This window comes from Molossus molossus, unplaced genomic scaffold, assembly GCF_014108415.1.
Source record: "Molossus molossus isolate mMolMol1 unplaced genomic scaffold, mMolMol1.p scaffold_m16_p_7, whole genome shotgun sequence".
Classification (NCBI taxonomy): Eukaryota; Metazoa; Chordata; class Mammalia; order Chiroptera; family Molossidae; genus Molossus; species Molossus molossus.
The window spans coordinates 57876873-57898950 of record NW_023425401.1 but is presented as its reverse complement, the minus strand read 5'-3'; the positions used below and the strand labels follow the sequence as shown (position 1 = coordinate 57898950).

At 40.8% G+C, this 22078-nt stretch overlaps 1 pseudogene; it reads left to right on the top strand.

Annotated features, from left to right (window-relative positions):
* Window positions 1–435: 435 nt before the first annotated feature.
* The window catches only part of LOC118619634, a 28665-nt pseudogene continuing 7022 nt past the window's right edge, over window positions 436–22078 (top strand).

The window sequence follows — 22078 nt, the reverse complement described above, 5'->3', positions numbered from 1 at the left end:
TCTTAAACATGACATTCCAGTCAAAGACTTGGTTAATAAAACCACAATTGGAACCTGGCTTTATGTGTCCTATTACAAAGAGATCAGATTCTTATTGGATTTATGCAAATAAATATATTGCCATAAAAATAATAGTTATTGAGAGTTGCCAAATTATAGAGGAATTAGGTAGCAATAAAAATATAAATGCTTCAGTGTTGCTTATGAGGATATAATTTACAAATTGTTCTAGGAAAATAAAAACAAGCTTCCTTATATCTGGAAAACAGAAAGATTTTTCTTTTAATCAGCAACATTTTGAACAGTCATAAGAATAATTATTATTCTCAGTTCATTTAGTTCTATATAACCATTTTTTTGGTCCTGATTATTTGCCAGTATTTTCATGAATTCAGTTATTCCTTAAAGTTTTATAAATCTTTATCTATTTCAGAGATGATCTGCTTAGAAACCTGTAACTTAAGAGTAAGTCAGAGTCCTCTTCATGAACCTTTCCAAAGATGTAACATATTCACTATTGCAGAGTAAAGCAGTGACTGTCTACAAATGCTGAAACTTAAAGTGACATGGTTATAGACTTGTGTTAGGCCAGACAGCACCCTGCCACAGGAATGCCTCCATAGATATGGCCTTTCATTGTTCTTGTTTATCCGAACATTCTGTTCATTTTAGCTCACCACACATCCCCCACTGGACGGGAACCTGACCCTTTGCCATTATGGTTGACCAACTGACATCCTGTTTGCCTGGTCTTTGTTCCTGTACCCACCCCGAGATGCCCTCTAAGGACAGCCCACCAAAGAGCCTGCCCAGCTCTCGTTTGCGGTGCCTCGAAGGCATTCGGCTGCTTCGGGATAAAGCTGAACGTCTCTTTCCCAGCCACTGGCTGCCAGAAACTCGTTGAAGTGGACAATGAACATAAACTTTGAAACTTTTATGAGAAGCTTCTGGCCACAGAAGTTGCTGCTGACGCCCTGGGTGAAGAGTGGAAGGGCTATGTGGTTCGAATCAGTGGTGGGAACGACAAGCAAGGTTTGCCCATGAAGCAGGGCGTCTTGACCCATAGCCATGTCTGCCTGCTCCTGAGAAAGGGGCAAATCTGGGGTTGCATTGTGGATGCCGATCTCAGTGTTCTCAATTTGGTCATTGTAAAAAAAGGGGAGAAATATATTCCTGGTCTCACTGATACTACTGTGCCTCATCACCTGGGTCCCAAAAGAGCTATCAGAATCCGAAAACTTTTCAGTCTCTCTAAAGAAGATGATGTCTGGCCCTGGCCAGTTTGGCTCAGCGGTTAGAGCGGCGGCCTGCAGTCCGGAGAGACCCGGGTTCGGTTCCCACTAAGGGCACGTACGTGGGTTGCAGTTTGTCCCCGGCCCTGGTTGGTCGTGCGGGTGGCAGCCACTCGATGTGTCCCTTCACATCGATGTTTCTCTCTCTCTCTCTCCCTTCCTCTCTCTCCCTCCCACTCCATCTGTACAAAAATGGAAAAATATCCTCGAGTGAGGATAAAAAAAAAAGATGATGTCTGCCAATATGTTGTGAGAAAGCCCCTAAACAAAGAAGGTAAGAAACCTAGGACTAAAGTACCCAAGATTCAGCGCCTTGTTACTCCACGTGTCCTGCAACACAAATGCGTATTGCTCTGAAGAAACAACGCACTAAGAAAAATAAGAGGCTGCAGAACATGCTAAACTTTTGGCTAAGAGAATGAAGGAGGCGAAAGAAAAACGCCAGGAGCCCAGCCTGGTGTGGCTCAGTGGTTGAGAGTCGACCCATGCACCAAGAGGTCACCAGTTCGATTCCTGGTTTGGACACATGCCCAGGTTGTGGGCCGAATCCCCAGTGGGGGACATGCAGGAGACAGCCAATCGGTGTTCTCTCACATTGATGTTTCTATCTCTCATTTCCTCTCTCTCTAAAAGCAATAAAGAAAAAAAAATCTTAAAAATAGAAAAACGCCAGGAACAGATTACCAAGAGACGTAGGCTATCCTCTCTGAGAGCTTCTACCTCTAAGTCTGAGTCCAGTCAAAAAAGAGATTTTCTGCCCTGGGCAGTTTGGTTCAGCAGTTAGAGCATCAGCCTGTGGTCCAGAGAGACCCAGGTTCGGTTCCCGCTAAGGGCATGTACCTCAGTTGCAGTTTGTCCCCGGCCCTGGTTGGGTTGTGTGGGTGGCAACCACTCAATGTGTCCCTTTCACATCAATGTTTCTCTCCCTCTCTCTCTCTTCTTCCCACTCTATCTGAACAAAAAATGGAAAAATGTCCTCAGGTGAAGATAAAAATTAAAAGCTTTTCTATGAGTAACAATTAAATAAGAAACATCAAATTTCAAAAAAAAGAGCCTGCCCAAAACTTCATATAAGCAGCAAACCCTGGCCAGTTTGGGGATAATGCCATTTTGGATTAACCCTTCTGCTTTGCAGATGCCCTGAATGAAATTCTGTTCCTGTATCACTTTGGCCTCGTGTTTTCCTCCCTCAGCGATCTAACAACTTGATTATAATGCAATTGATTTTTAAAAACTTTACCTTTCTGTAAGATATAAAATTCCAAGATAACAATTTCTTAGTAAATAACAATTATTATAAAATGTCATAAAAGAATAATACAAAACTCACATGTTTAGATTCAATACATTACTTCAATATATAAAGAACAAATAATATGTAGGATTTAAAAATGCTGCACATGGCTCATTAGAAGTGTGTATTGAGTCCTGGCAAGTTTGGCTTAGCAGTTAGAGCATCAGCCCATGGACCAAAGAGTCACGGGTTCAATTCTGTCCAAGAACATGTGCCTCGGTTGCGGTTTGTACCCGGCCCTGGTCGGGGTCATGCAGGAGGCAACCATCGGTATGATGTGTCTCTCTCAAATTGATGTCTCTCTCTCTATCTCTCTCTCTCTCTCTCTCTCTCTCCCTCCCACTTTATCTGAAGATAAATGGAAAAATATCCTCGGGTGAGGATTAAAAAAAATAAAAGAAGAAGTGTGCACTGAGCACTGGAAACAATTAATAAACTCCCCAGTGTATGGATAACAAACACATAGAGTACCATTGCTGGACATCCACACGGAACCATCATTCTTAGCCTGTCTGGTATCATTGACAGGACATCTGTTACTCTTGAGAGTTTTCTGTTTGAATTTGGTTTTTAATCTTTGCAAGTTTTTTCCTAGAGCAGACTGAAATTTCTAGAACTTTCATTTTAATAAAATATATGTATACAAAGAGTACATAGTTATTATTGCTCATTTTTATTTAGCGAAGCTTCCCATGTAATTTCAAGATTATTAAATAGGCCTAATTAGTTGGGGGGAAAAAAAACTGAAGCAAGAGAATAAACCCTGTAGGTATTCCAGGGCCCACTGGAATAACTCAAAGTCATTTCTCAGTTTAAAAAAGTATCTTAAAATTTAAACTTTGGGAAGGTTGTCAAACAAACTTAACCAAAAAGATTATTGTATAAACTCTTTGTAAATCTAGGTAAAATAAACACGTTTTATGGTAATAACTTTAAAAGACATCAAACGTCAACTGGTTTTAATATAAAATCTTTTGTTTTGATCATAGTATCCTAGTTAACCTATATAAGTATTTAACCTCTGTAGGCCAATAAAGTATCACTCCTTAGTAATGCCATCCAGAAGCCTAAAATACACCACATATATACACTGACAAACACGTAAAGATCATACACATGAAGACTAAACACAAAGACCATACACATAATGCAAATTACTAATTTTTGTAGAGGAGATGCAAGATTTTTCTCATTTGCTTTTAATGACTTTTAAGAAGACTGGAAAAGACGAGGAAAGTTCCTAAATACCAAGCAGGAAGACCTGTTGAAACTTTCAGTGAAGGCTTCAAGGGCTGTGATCAGGGAAACAGGAAGTCTCGCTCCAATCTAAGGGATTAAGAGAGAGCCTGGGTGGGGCTGCTTCGACTCACTGAAAAAAAGTCAGAGACCCAGTGACATAAGATGTAGTATGACAAGAGTGGAGTTGTCAAAACTGCTGTCTCCAGGTATGAATACCCTGTGTCCTGAGGGTGGCCTTATTAGATCAAGACATTAGCCAGATGCCCTGGGAATGGATTTACCTGACTCAGGGAGGGACTCAACGCCACACTCATCAAACAAGCAGGAGAGAAGGGGTCCCTTCGGATGTCAGGGGTGATCCGGTCCTGACTCACCAGACCCTGTTACCCAGGTGTCACCTGGGGACAGTCGTGTAGGCAGGTGACTCCATGCCCAGAGGGCAGGCTTACCTTCCATCTCAGCTTTGACAAGACACGTTTTGATGAAGGATTTACTCCACAACTGACATGTAGGTTCCCCCCCCCACCAACAAGGGAGAGTGTAATGAAAACAACTCCAGGTCCCACCAGAGTCAAATAATGCCACCAGAGAGAAATCAGGTTGGAGAAGGAGACCTGGAGCCTCATTGGGTTTTTTTCTACAAAGTTAACACTTTCACAACCTCACAAACTTCTATAAACCGTTCCACAATTTGCACAAACCTTTTTACCCATTCAGATATAACAATCATTAGAATAACTCAGTTTTAATTCTTGTCAAGCAAAAATGTATCTCTGTACCTTATGCCTTCTATTATTAAAACCTTACAATTTCTTTTCAACTTAATTTGAACTTTTAACTCTTATACACCTCAATTTCCAATAATAACCTTTAGACTGACTTTTTTTTTTTCAATCCTCATCCAAGGATATTTTTTTCTATTGAGTTTTAAATAGAGTGGGAGGAATAAAGAGAGAGAGAGAGAAACACCTCGATGTGAGAGAGACACATTCACTGGCTGCCTCCCGTGTGATCTCAACCAGGGGCAGGGACTGAACCTGCAACTGAGGTTCATGCCCTTGTCTGGGAATCAAACGCATGACCCTTTGGTCCTCGGGTTGATACTCTAACCACTGAACCCAAACCGGCCAGGGCTAGGTTGACTTGTATGAACATATTTTAAACACACTCTCACTTTCAAGAAGCATACCTTTAACACAGCACGGCATTATATCAACAGCTCCAAATCCACTTTATAGACTTTCTGCAATAAACAGCCAAAAACAGGCAAACTTAAGACTTGTCTAGCATTAATGTTTCAGTATTTCATGTTATTTGAAAACATCTAGATATTCAATAACTTCTATAAAAATCCACTAATTTAGAAGAGAATGGCTGAAATAAGTTAAATAGATCTGCTCAGATGACTAGGGTATTTCCCCTTTTGATAAGAATCACCTTCCGGAAATTTGTTTTGAAAGGTCCTAAAACTTTGGTTTCATAAAGCCAGTTATCTGTAGGCCTCTTGAGATGAATGGGGAGCTTTGGGAAGGCAGGAGAACTGGTGGGCGTTGAGTGGTTCTGGAGCCACAGCTCTGGCCGTGTGAAGACTTCATTTGTAAAACAAGGACAGTCATTTTCAATAATTTAGGGACTGGGTTGTCACCCAAATGTTAGCAATGGACTGACAAATACATTCACTTATTTTTGAAGTGTTTCTTTTTATTAGTGTACAGTTTTCTAGTTTACAGACAGCACAGAGCTTAGGGTTACCTGATAGTCATAAAGGCTTGGATATATGGGACCTCCATCCATTTTCCTTGGGGATGACAAACAGGTCCTAGCTTCAAGATAGTATTAAAATTTTATTATTACTATTTTTTTTATTATTATTACTTTTTTTGGGTACGTGCCCCTAGTGGGAACCAAACCTGAGACTCTCTGGTCCACAGGCCGATGCTCCAACCACTGAGCCAAACCAGCCAGGGCATGATAGTATTAAAAATAATGGTGTCGTTAACTAGCCAAACCTCTCCATTGCCCACTTCATACTGAGGCCAGGTGGTGTTACATAAGATTAGTCTTTTCCTTGAAGGACTCATGGTCAAATTTCTCCCAGTTGGCAAGTATGTACTCTAAAAGGAAACTCTTGAAGAATTGTGGACTGGCTCCCCATCTATGGAGAGACAGATGTATGGCAAGCCAAGAGTTAGAGGCATCTCTACAATTCTCTGGGCTGTTCTGGGCCATTCTGATTAGGGTGGGTGCCCTGTTAAACGGTCTCTCAAGCTCTCATGGAAGTTAATAATGAAGGAAAAAAGTTAGCAAACATTCAGTCTCAACATTAATTTCCTCTTGGGAGGTTCCTTTAAAATCATCAGTTTCCCCTTTGGTTCAGTATCTGGTTCATTTCATTTTAAATATGTATTACCCTTCTGGAAAAAGCATATGTGGGCATTACTGATTTAAGAAAAAAAAACAACTCCTCACCCTATTAGGTAAATTGGGGCAGATTTGATTAACAAAGATATAAATTGTCCCATAACATTCCCTGTTGAAAGAAAATAAATTTTGATTTAGAAACAGACATTGATGAAATATTCCTGCCATTTGTACAGAAGCTTTACTCCAAAGGAGAAGGCAATTAGTTGGCTGTGGTTAAGAACAAAAAAAGTAGCCCCAGTATCTACAGGGGCCTTTGTGGCTTTTTAATTTTATATACTAATTTCAACTTTCCCCAGCTATCAGTGAGAAAGGGAAATGCCATGGAGCAACCCTATGCTTGCTTCTGGGTTCTTTTCTCTTTCTTAATCCATTTTGGTTTTTCTACAATACTTTTTAAGGTGACCTGCTTTCTACAATAGAAACACACTCCTCTATAGTTTTGTAGCAGACTTCATTTAGCAATTCTGTTGCCTTGTTCCCAGAAACCAGTAGGTAATATTAATTGGGAAACTGGACAACAACAAATGGGTCCAGGCTGCCTGTCACTACTTGAACCAATTAAGCAGAGACAAGGTTGAATCATATATGAGTGTTTATTCCAATATTGCCGGCAGTATGGGAGAGCAGCCAGGTCATCCTGCAAAAACCTGCTCTGAACTCCCCCATAGCCAGTCCTTTATATCGGGTATTACATGGCGGAAGTAGGCAAAAGGGAGTAACAGTGGGTAAAATGGTTGGGGAAGCGGGCAAAAAGAATAACAATGGATGAAACAGTTACAGATTACAGGCATGGGGAAGTAATGGGAGCTGGGAGATGTGGGCTCTCTCCAGTGCAGGCCTACATGACTCCAAGGTTGTTAATATTTCCATGATGAGGGGGGTGGGTAGCTCCTGGGTAAGGAGAATGGACAGCATTTCTGGGATAAACTCCCAGTGCATACAGCTCCCAGCCAAGTAGAATGGGCTTTTTTTTTTTTCCCTTTAATATATTTTTATTGATTTTTTTAGAGAGAGAGGAAAGGAAAGAGAGATAGAAACATTGATGTGAGAAACATCAATAGGCTGCCTCCTGCATGCCCCCTTATTGTGCATAGAGCCTGCAACCCAGGCATGTGCCCTGACCAGGAATTGAACCAGGACCTCCCAGTCCATAGGACTATGCTCAATCCACTGAGCCACATTGGCCGGGCAAGAATGGGCTTTCTTAAATCAGAACAAAGCAATCACAATTAACAGAGCAAGGATGTTCAATATTTCTTATTACTATGGCTAGCACCCCAGTATGATCAGTTCTCCATTACTGTCTCCTGCCCTTTTCAAATGGAATAGGTCAGAATGGCCAACATGATAGTCTTTAACAGTAAATAAAATTCCTTTGTAAACCCATCAGTGTCCTGGAGAAAAGAATATACAATTGCTGTTCCCCTTTTTCTTGAAACCAGCCTTTCTGGTTTTCTGTGTTTTGTATACAATTGACTTGTGTTCCCCTAAGAGCTTCTAATTTGCAATCAAGGTAAGCTTTCTATTTATTCAGTTTTAATTCTAAAAACCACTTTTCTAATTTGCATGCAAAAGCTGATTTAGCATCAAAAGAGCTACATTTTGGCCATTCTAAATTGATATTTTTTTTTATGCTCACCCGAGGACATTTTTGCATTTATCTTCAGATAGAATGGGAGGGAGAGAAGGGGGAAGAGAGAGAGAGAAACATCAACATGAAAGGGACGAGTGGTTGCCACCCACACGACCCAACCAGGGCCGGGGACAAACTGCAGCCGAGGTACATGCCCTTAGCGGGAACTGAACCCGGGTCTCTCAGGACCTCAGGCCAACGCTCTAACCCTTGAGCCAAACCGGCCAGGTCCTAAGTTGATATTTTCTAGTTAAATCTTCCCATTTGTATAAGTTGTAAGTGTTAATGGGGCCCTGGAGACTGGTAACCCCCAGCCACAGAGGCACAGTTTTCCATGTTATTTTTAGTTTTTTGTTTGTTTGTTTTTATCCTCACCCAAGGACAGTTTTGCATTTATCTTCAGATAGAGCAGAGGGAGAGAAGGAGGAAGAGAGAGAGAGAAACATCGATGTGAGAGAGACACATTGAATGGTTGCCACCCACATGACCCTAACTGGGGCTGGGGACAAACTGCAACTGAGATACATGCCCTTAGCAGGAACCGAACCCGGGTCGCTCTGGTCCATAGGCTGACTCTCTAACCGCTGAGCCGAACCTGCCAGGGCTTGATTTTAGTTTTATTTTGAGATTTGCAAAGTCCAAATAAACCTCTAGATATATTGTATACTGGATTAAAGTGTGCTGTCTGTGTCCTGAGCTTCAAATCATCTCAGACCTTTCCATGTGTCTCCACCTTCCCTCCCCTCTCCACAAAGATTCTTAGTTGCCTACAATTGCCTGTGGTTTGGGCTGGAGGGAGTAAGCCCCCATCCTCTCATTTATCCAGCAATAAGTTTAGTTCAGACCACCACAAAGCAACTTCAATTGAAAAGCCAAAGTTAAAAATCAGCCATCCCCCTGGCCAGTGTTGCTCAGTGGTTAGAGCATTGGCCTGTACACCAAAGGGTCGTGAGTTTGATTCCCAGTCAAGGGCATGTACCTGGGTTGCAGGTTCGATTGTTGGCCCCTTTGGGGGCACGTGCGGGAGGCAACCAATCAATGTTTCCCCCTCTCTCTCTCTTCTTCTCTGTATTTCCCTCTCCCTCCCCACCTCCCTCCATACTCTCTAAAGGTCAGGATTAATAAAAACAGCAAAAAAAAAAGCCATCCATTTCTCTCCTCCTGTCCTGCCTTATCCTGGCTTCTACACAACCTTAACCTTTAGCTCTACCTAATAGATTTTTTAAAAGATACATCAAAGAAATTCAGTCTCTTACCTTATAACAATACGGGAGTCTGGGATTCCAAGGGAACTCACCCAAGCTCACCCAAAACAAATCAAGGAGCCATTGGGGCACAATGGGCCCTGCTGGTGCCTAGCATAATCCTAGTCTGCGAGGTGTTCCGGGGTGGGCTCCTCTCTGGAATCCCGCCATTCTACACCATGATAAGACAATCCAAGTCACTGCAAGAAAGCCAGTTGGGCTGCATAGACTCAGGAAAGAAAGTCCCATCTGGGTCACCAAAATGTTAGCGGAAAGGGAAGATAGTCCTTGGCTGGTCTGTCTAGGGCCAGCTAGTAGTATGAGAGTTCTCGACTTCCAGGAAAAACTTCACAACACGAATCCAGGTGAATTTTAGAGGACATTTATTAAAGTTGGGAACAGTGAAACAAGAAAGGGCTGGGGAAATGAGCCTAGGCTGTTCTGCTTTAGCTCACTAGGAAGTCAGAGAAAAGGGGACTTTGGAGACAGGTTCAGGGGTTTTGGCTGGGATGAACTGCCACTTCCTGTTGCTGCCCTGTTTGCAAGCCTTGTGGGGACCCGTAGAGTCTAGGAGGTGCATCTCTCTGAGGGTAGAAGGGAGGGTTGGGGCATGCTCCTGGGAAGGAGAGCATGCACTGGGTCCTTTGTCTTCAGGCTTCTATTTGTCTCTTGCAGGCAGGAATCTTAGGGGTAGTAGCATGGGAGGGTTTCAACAAAATATTCATCAGTTTTCTAGATGTGCTCCTTCAGGGTTGTGGTCTTCATTGATTGGTCAGTGTCAGGGCAGGGGGTCATTAGTCATTGCAGATGGTCCTGGTGTCACCTACCCGGTTTTGTTGCTTTTCTGGATCTGGAGCTGAAATACGGCTGAGGCCTAGATGTTATTCTTAGGGAGGTGACCTTCTGTATCTGCTGTAGATTGCTCTGTCTCAGTTTCTGTGTTCCATTTGTCTTCGCTTACTGGCCTGTCTCACCATGAGGAAGTGGGGACAGGGCCAACCTTTAAATAACTGATTATCAAGATATCTATAGGTTAACTCAAACTACCTTATAGGAGACAGAACATGGTAAATGCCTTGTGAGAAAAACAAATCCAGTAATGGTGTTTCATAGAAAGTTTAGCTTATATGAAAAAATGTGGAATTTGAAATTCTTTACTGAGTTTGAATTAGAGCTCAAAAGATGAGACAGAGCATAGAATTAAAATCAGCAAAGACATGAATGTGGAAGCTAATGGATGAGGTGAGGGGAAAATGTATATAGGTTTCTCCAGCTTGGCAATATAATGCCCATACAATAAAATCTATATGTGGTAAGATATAAACTAGGATAAAAAGAGACTGGTTCTACTTTGTAGAAGGCTTTTGACCCCAGTTAGGATCGAACAACAATATGAAGCCATCCTCTAAAAAAATTTGACTTTGTTAGCAAATTAAATAATTCATAATAATGAGCATAAAATTATGAATTGGAGAATTGGGGTAGTCAAAAAATCTATAATAAACATCAGAAAACCGAAAAGTTTTGAACCAAGCAAAGATATTTTACAGAACATTTTATATAATGTGCTACTTTTGAATAAAGTTTGAGGCTGAAGATTTAGCAACAGTCTCTGAAAATGATACCAAGGGAAATTAACAATGGCAGTTACAAATTAATAAAATTTAGGACAATTTTCAGAAACAAAATAAAAATAACTAAGACAGTTGAAATATCAGCATTAGAAAAGTAAGTCTTTTTACTTGTAAACTTATTAAATGCAATAAATAAATAAAAATAAACAAATGTATTAAATGCTAAATTATGACATCCAGAATTTTCTCCACTCTCATCAACACTTATTGCTTGTTGATTTATTGATGATAGCCATTCTGACAGGTATGAGGTGATATGTCATTGTGGTTTTAATTTGCATTTCTCTGATGATTGGTGACAGAGTTTTTTCATATCTATTGGCCATCTGTATGTCCTCTTTGGAGACGTGTCTCCAAAGGTTCTCTGTCATTTTTAATTGGGTTGTTTGTTATTTTGGTATTAAACTTTATAAGTTCTATTGTAACTTTTGGCTATGAACCCTTATCAGATGTATCATTAGTGAATATCTTCTCCCATTCCATTCAGTAGATTGTCAGCTTTCATTTTGTTCATGGTTTCCTCTGCAATCCAATTTGTTTATTTTTTCTTTTGTTTCCCTTGCCCAAGGAGATATATAAAAATATATATATTGCTCCAAGAACTGGCAGAACAGCTCTGGCAGGGTGGCTCATTTGGTTAAGAGCATTGTCCTGATAGCCAAGGTTGCAGGGCACATACAAGAAACAACCAATGAATGCATAAATAAGCCGAACAACAAATTGATCTCTCTCCCTCTCAAATCAATCAAGTAATATTTTTTTTAACTATCAAGCAAAACAGAAACAGACTCACAGATACAAAATAATTTTAACATTTACCAGATGGGAGGGGATTAGGGTGGATAAGTGGAAAAAGTGAAGGGATTAAGAAGTACAAATTGTGCCCTGGCCGGTTTGGATCAGTGGTTGGAGCGTCAGCCTGCGGTCCAGAGAGACTCGGGTTCGGTTCCCGCTAAGGGCACGTATCTCGGTTGCAGTTTGTCCCTGGCCCTGGTTGGGTCGTGCGGGTGGCGGCCACTCGATGTGTCTCTTTCACCACTCGATGTTTCTCTCTCTCTCCCTCCCACTCTATCTGAACAAAACAAAAAAAAAGAAGTACAAATTGTTTGCCACAGAATACTCAGAGATGTAATAGGGAATATAGTCATGATATTCTAATAACTACACATGGTGTCTGATGGATACAAGACTTATCTGGATGACCACTTAGTAAATTATATAATGTTTAATCATTGGAGTATAAACCTAAAACTAATATAATATTGTATGTCAACTGTAATTGAAAAATTTTAAAAAATGATTAAATGGCACACAAAAAACACAACTCTGTATTTGGTAGAGAAGAAGAATGATGTGACTAGTTGGCACATGAAGCTGGTTGGTAAGGCAACTGAGACAGGGCTAAGATTTTGTCTTATTTGTTTTTGCTTTTATCAATAGCTTTGTTGAGATATAATTCACATACCAATTCACTCATTTAAAGTGTACAATGGAAAGGTTTTTAGTATAGAGTTATGCCCCCATCAACACAATTTTACACCTTGATCACCTCAAAAAAGAAACTCTATACCTATCAGCAGTCACATCCAATCCCCAGCCCAGACCAGCTCCTCCCTAGAACTACTTTCAGTCCCGTAGATTTGCCTATTCTGGTCACTCATATAAGTGAAATTATACAATATGTGGTCCTTCGTGACTGACTTCTTACACTTAGCATAAGGGCATTTTTGTTTTGTTTTTTTTCATTCCTCACCTGAGGATATGCTTATTGATTTGAGAGACAGAGAAGGAGACAGAGATAGAGAAATATGGATGTGAGAGAGAACATCGATTGGTTGCCTTCTGTACATGCCCAACCTACATCTGAACCTACAACCTAAGTAAGTGCCCGGACCAGGAACGGAACCCGCAACATTTTAGTATATGGGAAGACACTCCAACCAATTGAACCACATCTGCCAGGGCTAGTATAAAGGTTTGCAAGTTTCAGGTAGTGGTACTGCATTACTTTTTATAATGAAATAATATTCCATGTATGAATATACATTTTGTTTATCCATTCATTAGTTGGTGGATGTTTGGGTTGTTTCCACTCTTTGGTATTCAGGAACAATACTGCTAGACACATTTTTGTTCACAGCTTTATGTAGACATATTTGTTTCCATTTGCCTTGGGTGTGTATAACTTGGAGTAGAATTGCTGGGTCATATGGTAACTGTGTTTAGTCCTTTGAAAAACCATCAGACTGTTTTCCAAAGTTGCTGCACCAGTTTGTATTCCCGTTCTCCATATCATCACCAGCACTTGTCATCTGTCTCTGAGTATAGCCATCCTAGCAGTTGGTAAATTGTATCTCATGGTTTTGTTTTCTTTATTCTCACCCGAGGATATTTTTACATTCATCTCCAGATAGAACAGGATGGAGAAAGGGAGAAAGAGAGAGAAACATCAATGCGAGAGAGACACATTGAGTGGCCACCACCCACATGACCCCAACCAGGGCAGGGACAAACCGCAACTGAGGTATGTGCCCTTAGTGGGAACTGAACCTGGGACTCTCCGATGCTCTAACTGCTCAGCCAAACCGGCCAGGGCTAAAACATTTTTAAAAATTAAATTACTCATTGTGGTTTTGATTTGCATTTCCTATAGTGACTAATTATATTCAACATCATTTTGTGTGCTTATTGGCTATTTTTTTGTGTTTTTTGGAGACGCGTCTTTTTAGATCCTAGGCTCATTTTTAAATTGGATTCTTTGACCCTGGCTGGTTTGGCCCTGGCAGTTAGAGCGTTGGACCGTGGACCGGAGAGTCCGGGTTCAGTTCCTGCTAAGGGCATGTACCTCAGTTGCAATTGTCCCTGCCCCATTTGGGGTCGTGTGGGTGGCAACCACTCAACGTGTCTCTCTCACGTCGATGTTTCTCTCTCTCTCCCTTCTTCTCTCCCTCCTGCTCTATCTGAAGATAAATGCAGAAGTGTCCTCCAGTGAGGATAAAATAAATAAATAAATTGGGTTATTTGTTTTTCTGGTTGTTGAGTTGCATGAGATACTTATATTTTCTAGACACATTATCAGATACATTCAGATACATGATTGGCAAAATTTTTCTCCCATTCTGTGGATCGTCTTTTCACTTTCTTAAAGGTTGAGTTTTGTTTTTTTGTTCGTTTGTTTTTGTTTTTTATTGAGGACATTTATTTGCATTTATCCTCAAATAGAGCAGGAGGGAGAGAGGGGAAAGAGAGAGAGAGAAACATTGATTCGAGACACCCACACGACCCCAACTGGGGTGAGGAAAAACTGCAACTGAGGTATGTGCCCTTAGCGGTAAACGAATCCGGGACCCTCCAGTCTGCAAGCCAACACTCCAACTGCTGAGCCAAACTGGCCAGGGCTTAAAGGTTGAGTTTTAAAGGCTACAGGAGGTATTCTTTTTTTAAAATATGTTTTTATTGATTTTTTTTTTTAGAGGGAGAGAGATAGAAACATTGATTGGCTTCCTCCTGTACACTCCCCTACTGGGGATCGAGACTGAAACCCAGGCATGTGTCCCAGCTGAGAATCAAACCGGAACCTCCCAGTCCATGGAATGATGCTCAATCCATTGAACCACACCTGCCGGGTGTGCAGGAGACATTCTTCATTGAGATTTTGTTTATAAACTAGGTGTCCACAATAACCCTAAAGTGGATTTCATGACTGGGGTAGTTTAAGGTTAAGAGCAAGAATTCCTTAACCTTAACTTTGCAGAATGAAAGGCACTTAGGTGCACATGAGAACACTACTGTTTCACCTCAGAGCAATCCACCTGTGTCCTCTGAGAACTGCACACAAATAACAAATAATACACACTCCTATTGCTCTCTTTAGACCCCACCCATAGCTGCTCCTTACTGGCCACATTCATCATGTTTCTACATTCCTCTCTTGCTGTTTACAAAAATAATTGTCAATGTATAAGATTTTATTACCTATTTTGACCAAGATAAAAATGTTTCACTACCAAGAACCTTGGCCTAGAGGAAACAGCTGCTTCGTTTGGCAGGGAAGCCGCTTTCCATTCACTTAACCATTTGGGAAGATGAAAGTGTCTTAGTTGATCCTTTTAATCCTTAATTGATCCTGATAATATCTGTTTAATAAAGTGGAGCTAAAGTCTATCTGTTTCTTTCCTGGGTCATTCTGGCTTTTTACAGCTAAGCCCCTGTGCTTTAATTAGGAGGACGTCAATAGATAACTCCAAATATTGAAAATCCAAAATTAGATATAGTTTATAGCACAGCTTATTGATATCTCTAACTTTTTTGTAGGGAAAAAATCATACACCACTCATTCTACAAATGTTTATTGCATTCTTAGTATATGGAAAGCACTGTGTTAATATCTTTTTTATTCTCTCTCTCTCTTTTTAACTCACCCAAGGATATATTTTTATTAATTTGAGAGAGAGAGAGAAACATCAATCTGTTACCTCCTGTATTCGCTCAAACCAAGGATCCAACCCAAAACCCGGATATGTGCCCTGACTGAGAATTGGTCAGGGCAACATTTTTTGGTGTACAGGACTATATTCCAGCCAGCTGAGCCACCCAGCTGGGCTGTGTTTATATCTGTAAGTAGCCCTTGCCCTCAATGAACTCCTGAGATCAGTGTGTTGAACTTCCTTCCTGTGCGTATACCAAATGATGGCTGGAGAAAAACAGTTTGAAAGAATGCTGGGAAAGGGAAGCCCAGCAACACAATATAACTCGGAAAATAAATCAGAAAATGAAAAGTGTGTTAAGTGGAGAGTCAAGAGAATGGAGATAGTTATTTATCACAAAACTTTAAATGAGAAGTTTCTCCTTTTCTTTTTTTTTTTTTTTTATCCTCACCAGAGGATATTTTTTCATTTTTTGTTCAGGTAGAGTGGGCGGGAGAGAGAGGAACAGAGAGAGAGAGAGAAACATCGATGTGAAAGGGACACATCGAGTGGCTGCCACCCGCACAACCAACCAGGGCCGGGGACAAACTGTAACCGAGGTACGCGCCCTTAGCGGGAACCGAACCCGGGTCTCCCAGGACCGCAGGCCGACGCTCTAACCGCTGAACCAAACCGGCCAGGGCATTCCTTTTCTTATTGTTGAAAGTATTACAGATGTCGCCCTTTTTTCCCCATTGAACCCCCTACTTCCCACTCCCACCCTCCTCCTACCTTCCCCAGTCTAATGTCCATGTTGACTGGTTGTGCATATATGCATATAGATTCTTTAGTTTATCTCTTCCCACTTCTCCCACCCTCCATTTCTTGAGGTTTGTCAGTTTGTTCCCTACTTCCATGGTTCTGGATCTCTTTTGGTCATTCCACAAATAAGTGAAATCATATGGTACTTGTTTTTCTCTGACTGGCTTATATCACTTAGCATAATACTCTCCAGGTCCCTCCACGTTGTCTCAAAGGATAAGAGATCTCTCTTTCTTTCAGCTGCATAGTATTCCAATGTGTATATGTACTACAGCTTTTTTACCCACTCATCTACTGATGGGCACTTGGGCTGTTTCCAGATCTTAGCTACTATAAATAGTGCTGCTATGAACATATGTGTGCATATATTCTTCTTGATTGGTGTTTCAGGATTCTTAGAATATATTCCAAGAAATGAGATCACTGGGTCAAATGGAAGTTCTATTTTTTATTTTTTGAGGAAACACCATATTGATTTTCATAGTGGCTGCACCAGTCTGCATTCCCACCAGCAGTGTGCAAGAGTCCCCTTTTCTCCATATCTTCACCAGCACTTGCTTGAGGATTTGTTGATGGTGGCCATTCTGGCAGGTGTGAGGTGATATCTCACAGTCATTTTAATTTGCGTCTCTCTGATGATTAAAGATGTTGAGCATTTTTTTCATATGTCTCCTAACTATTTGTTTTTGTTTTTGTTTTTGTTTTTTTTATCCTCACCCGAGGACATTTTTCCATTTTTTGTACAGATAGAGTGGGAGGGATAGAGAGGAAGGGAGAGAGAGAAACATCGACGTGAAGGGACACATCGAGTGGCTGCCACCCACACGACCAACCAGGGCCGGGGACAAACTGCAACCAAAGTACGCGCCCTTAGCTGGAACCGAACCCGGGTCTCTCCGGACCGCAGGCCGACGCTCTAACCGCTGAGCCAAACTGGCCAGGGCTGTCTCCTAACTATTTGTATGTCTTGTTTGGAGAAGTGTCTATCCAGGTCCTCTGCCCATTTTTTGATTGGATTATTTGTCTTCCTTTTGTTGAGTCGTATGAGTACTATATGTATTTTGGAGACTAACCCTTTATCCAATGTATCGTTGGTAAATATGTTCTCCCAAAGAGTGGGTTCTCTTTTCATTTTGATGCTGGTTTCTTTTGCTGTGCAGAAGGTTTTTAGTTTGATGTAGTCCCATTTATTAATTTTTAAAAAAATCCTCACCTGAGGACATTTTGCATTTATCTTCAGATAGAGCAGGAGGGAGAGAGGGAGGAAGAAAGAGAGAGAAACATCGATGCTAGAGAGACACATCGACTGGTCGCCACTCACATGACCCCAACCGGGGCCTGGGACAAAATGCAACTGAGGTACATGCTCTTAGCAGGAACCAAACCCGGGTCTCACTGGTCCGGGGGTTGAAGCTCTAACCGCTAAGCCAAACCAGCCAGGGCTCATTTATTAATTTTTTTCCCTTTGTTTCTCTTGCCCTAGGCAATGTATCAGTGAAAATTCTGCTACATATGATGTCTGAGATTTTTCTGCCTACATTGTCTTCTAGGATTTTTATGGTTTCATTGGTGATATTTAAGTCTTTTATCCATTTTGAGTATGGTGTAAGTTGGTGGTCTAGTTTCATTTTTTTGCATATAGCTGTCCACTTTTTCCAGCACCATTTATTGAAGAGACTGTCTTTTCTCCATTGTATGCTCTTGCATCCTTTGTCAAATATTAATTGTGCATATTGTCTTGGTTCCATACCTGGGTTCTCTATTCTGTTCCACTGATCAATATTTTTTCAATTTGTTGCACTTGTTCTTCATTTCTTTTTTTCTCCCCCTTTTCAGCCTTCTATGGTTTTAACTAAACATTGTATATAATTCTGTTTTCTCTTCTTTCTTAGCATATTGATTTTCTTATTTTTAAAAAATACTTTACTCATTATCCTAAAATTTACAATATACACGTGTAACTAATCTAAGTCCACTTTCATATAATACTATACCGCTTTGCATAACCAACAGACACAGACAATAATGTAGGAAAGGCACCTGGATGTGGGCACAGTGAGAAGGGGGTCAATGGGAGAAAAGTGGGGGGACATTTGTAATACCTTCAACAATAAGGATTAAAAAACAGAAAACACTATACTGCTTATTGGAGAGTACAGATACTTCATGAATAGTACAGGTACTGTATAATAGTGTTTCCCAATACATTTATATTATCCTTTATAACATTGTTTTTATTCACCTCACTTTTCCATATGCTACAATCACCAAATCTACCGTTATTGTTATTACTACTTTAAACAAAGAACTATCTAATAGATCAATTAAGATTAATAAATATAAAGGACTTCCTGTCAAGATGGCAGCATAAGTAAACATGGTATTGTGTCCTCCCACAACCACATCAAAATTACAACTAAACAACAGAACAACCATCATTCAAAGTCACCTGAAATAAAGCTGAATGGAAGTCCTACAACTACAAAATTAAAGAAGCAGCCACATCGAGACTGGTAGGAGGGGCAGAGGCACAGATGGGCTGGTCCCACAGCCATGTGTGGCAGATAAAAATCATGAGGACACCTCAGCTGTGAAGGTCCTCCCTGAGGAGTAAGGGGTCACCCTCCCACACCAGGCCACCAGCTCAGGGTTCCAGTGCCAGGAAGAGAAGTCCCCATAACTTCTGGCTGTAAAAACCAGCGGGAATTGAGGCTGAGGGAGGCTGAGGCTACTGGAGTCCCAGGCAGCTCCTTTTAAAGGGCCAGAGCATGGACTTCCTCAGACTTACTCCCTCTGAGCCCCAGTGTTGGGGAGGCAACTCAAAAGGCACCAGAGACATACAGGGAAGAACTGAGTTGATTAGCACTGGGGTGAAGGCTGGAGGGGCAGCTTTCTCCTGGACAGACGTGCTGTTGGAGGTCTTTGTTCCTTTGGTGAGCCCTTTCCCCATGAAGCCTGCAGGCAGTAGTCATATGTGGGACTCCAGCAACTTGGCTCACACTATTTGTCCCACCCTGGTGATTCCTGAGGCCCTGCTCCATCCAATTTTCAGTCCCACCCAAGCTTTTCCCAGTTGCTTTACCATAGGAATGGCCTGACTTGGATCTTCCTTCAGATTTTCCTAAATTCTCTCAAACAAGCAGCATCTGGTCTCAGTGAGCCCAATACCTCTTGATAAAGTGGTCCCAGGCCTGGCACTACAAGCAGCCAGCCTCAGTTCACAACTTGGCTTTGCCTGAGCACCTCCAGGCCCAGTACAAGAATCAGCCATCAGCAGATCACTTTGTAGCTTATGCCAAGTGGCTCTGGGTAGAACACAGGCAGTAGCTGACCTGGCCCCAGAGCTAGCACACCCAGTGGATAGCTTCAGACCACATCAAAACAACACCACCCAACCACCTCCACAAGTGACACACTCAAGGAATGGACTCAGTGGGTACCAGAGCCCTGCTGAAGTAAGTCTTGCTCTGTGTGATGGGCCCCTGCACAGCTGATCATCCAAGGTAGTCAGAGGTCAGTGGATAGTGGGCACAGCCAGTCCATGCATCTGATCAGCCTCATTGAGGTGCCAACAGCACTCAAGACTCAATCACAACAGAAGGGTGTAAAGTCCACATGAGGGTGCACCTTGAGGGCCTAGCTGGGAGACCAGGGAGGTTGTGCCACTGGACCTTACAGGACACCTACTAAAAGAGGCCACCCTAGGAAGCTCAGGAGACATAGCAACTCTACCTAAAAGACAGAAACAAACACAGGAAGGCAGACAAAGTGAGGAGATAAAGAAATATGTCACAAATGAAAGAACAGAACGAAACTAGGAAAAGAACAAAACGAAATGGAGATAAGCAATCTAACAGATGCGGAGTTCAAAACACTGCTTATAAGGATGCTCAGTGAACTTAGTGAAAACTTCAGGGAACTTACTGAGGGCCTCAAGGGCATAAAAAAGGATCAGTCAGAAATGAAGGAGACACTAACTGAAATAAAGAATAATTTACAGAGATTCAATAGTAGAGTATGTAAAGCCAAGAAGCAAACCATCGATTTGGAATATAAAGAAGTAAAAAACACCCAATCAGAGGAGCAAAAAGAAAAAAAGAAGTTTAAAAAATTAGGATAGTGTAAGGAGCCTCTGGGACAACTTCAAGCGTGCCAACATTCGCATCATGGAAGTGCCAGAAGGAGAAGAGAAAGAACAAGAAATTGAAAACCTATTTGAAAAAATAATGACAGAAAACTTCCCTAACTTGGTGAAGGAAACAGACATACAAGTCCAGGAAGCACAGAGAGTCTCAAACAAGATGAACCCCAAGAGGTCCACATCAAGACACATCATAATCAAAATGCAAAAGGTTCAAGACAAAGAGAGAATCTTAAAAGCATCAAGAGAAATGCAGTTAGTGACCTACAAGGGAGCTCCCATAAGACTGTCAGTTGATTTCTCAAAAGAAACTTAGGAGGCTAGAAGGGAGTGGCAAAAAATATTCAGATTGATGAAAAGCAAGGACTACAACCAAGATTACTCTATCCTGCAAAGCTGTCATTTAGAATTGATGAACATATAAAGAGTTTCCCAGACAATAAAAAGCTAAAGGAGTTCATCACCCCCAAACCAGGATTATGTGAAATATTGAAGGATCTCCTTGAAGATAAAGAAGACAAAAAATATGAACAAACAAAATGACAATAAATACATGCCTATCGACAACTGAATCTACAAACAAAATGAATAAGCATAACAGAAGTAGACTTATAGAGACATAGAACATTTTGTTGGTTGCCAGATAGGAGGGAAGTTGGGGGAATGGGTGAAAAAGGTAAAGGGATTAAGGAGCTCAAATTGGTTGTTAGATTGACAAACCTGAAAGGGTAGGGAGGTCAGAGAGGTAGGAAGAAATAAACCAAAGAACTTACATGCATAAATGCATAACCAATGAACACAGACAACAGTGTGAGGAAAGGCAGGAGAGGGGCAGGAGGGGCGAGGAAGGGATCAATAGGGGGAAAAGGAGGAACATCTGTAATACATTCAATAATAAAGATAAGTTTTTAAAAAAGATTAATAAATATAAAAGGTTATTTTTCATATTATTTTATTTTATTTTATTCCTTCTCCAGTGCTCTTCCTTTCTTTATGTACATTAGAGTTTCTGACCTATGTAATTTTTCTTCTTTCTGAATAACTTTTTTTAACATTTCTTGTAAGACAAGTCTGCTGGTGATGAATACTGTTTTTTGTTTGTTGGGGTTTTGTTTTGTTTTGCCTAAGAAAGTCTTTATTTTACCTTCACTTTTGCAGGATGATTTCACTGCATATAGAATTCTAAGTTGGTGGATTTTTTTTTTTCAACACTGAAAACATTTCATTCTACTCTCTTCTTGTTCTCATGAATTCTGATGAAAAGGTCAATGTAATTCTTATAGTTGTACCTCTATAAGAAAGGCGTTTTTCCCCTGTGGCTTCTTTCACGATTTTCTCTTTGTCCTTGGTTTTCTGTAGTTTGAATATAATATGCTTAGGGGTAGTTTATATGGTATTTATTCTGCTTGATGTTCTGTGCTTGGTTTCCTGGGTCTGTGGTTTGGTGTCTATCATTAATTTTGAAACATTCTTGGCCGTTTTCACATGAAATATTTCTTCTGCTCTGTTCCCTCTTTCTGTTTCTGGTATTCTAATTGCATATGTTACATCTTTTGAAATTGTCCCACAATTCTTAGATATTCTATTCTGGGTTTTATTATTATTTTCTCTTTGCATTTCATTTTGGGAAGTCTCTATTAACATATCTCTAAGCTCACTGATTTTTTTTTTTATTTTTTATTGAATCCAGTCTATTGATGACCCCGTTAAAGGCAGACTTTTCTGTTATAGTGTCTGTTTATTTTTTATTTATAGCATTTCTTTTTTATTTCTTCTCAGGGTTTCCTCTCTGTGCTTAAATTACCTGTCTATTCTTGTACTTTGTCCATAGAACCTTTAACAGTAATCATATGTATTTTAAATTCAAATCTGTGCCATATCTGAATCTGGTTCTGATGCTTGCTTTGCCTCTTCAGACTGTTTTGTTTGTTTTTTGTTTTTTAACCTTA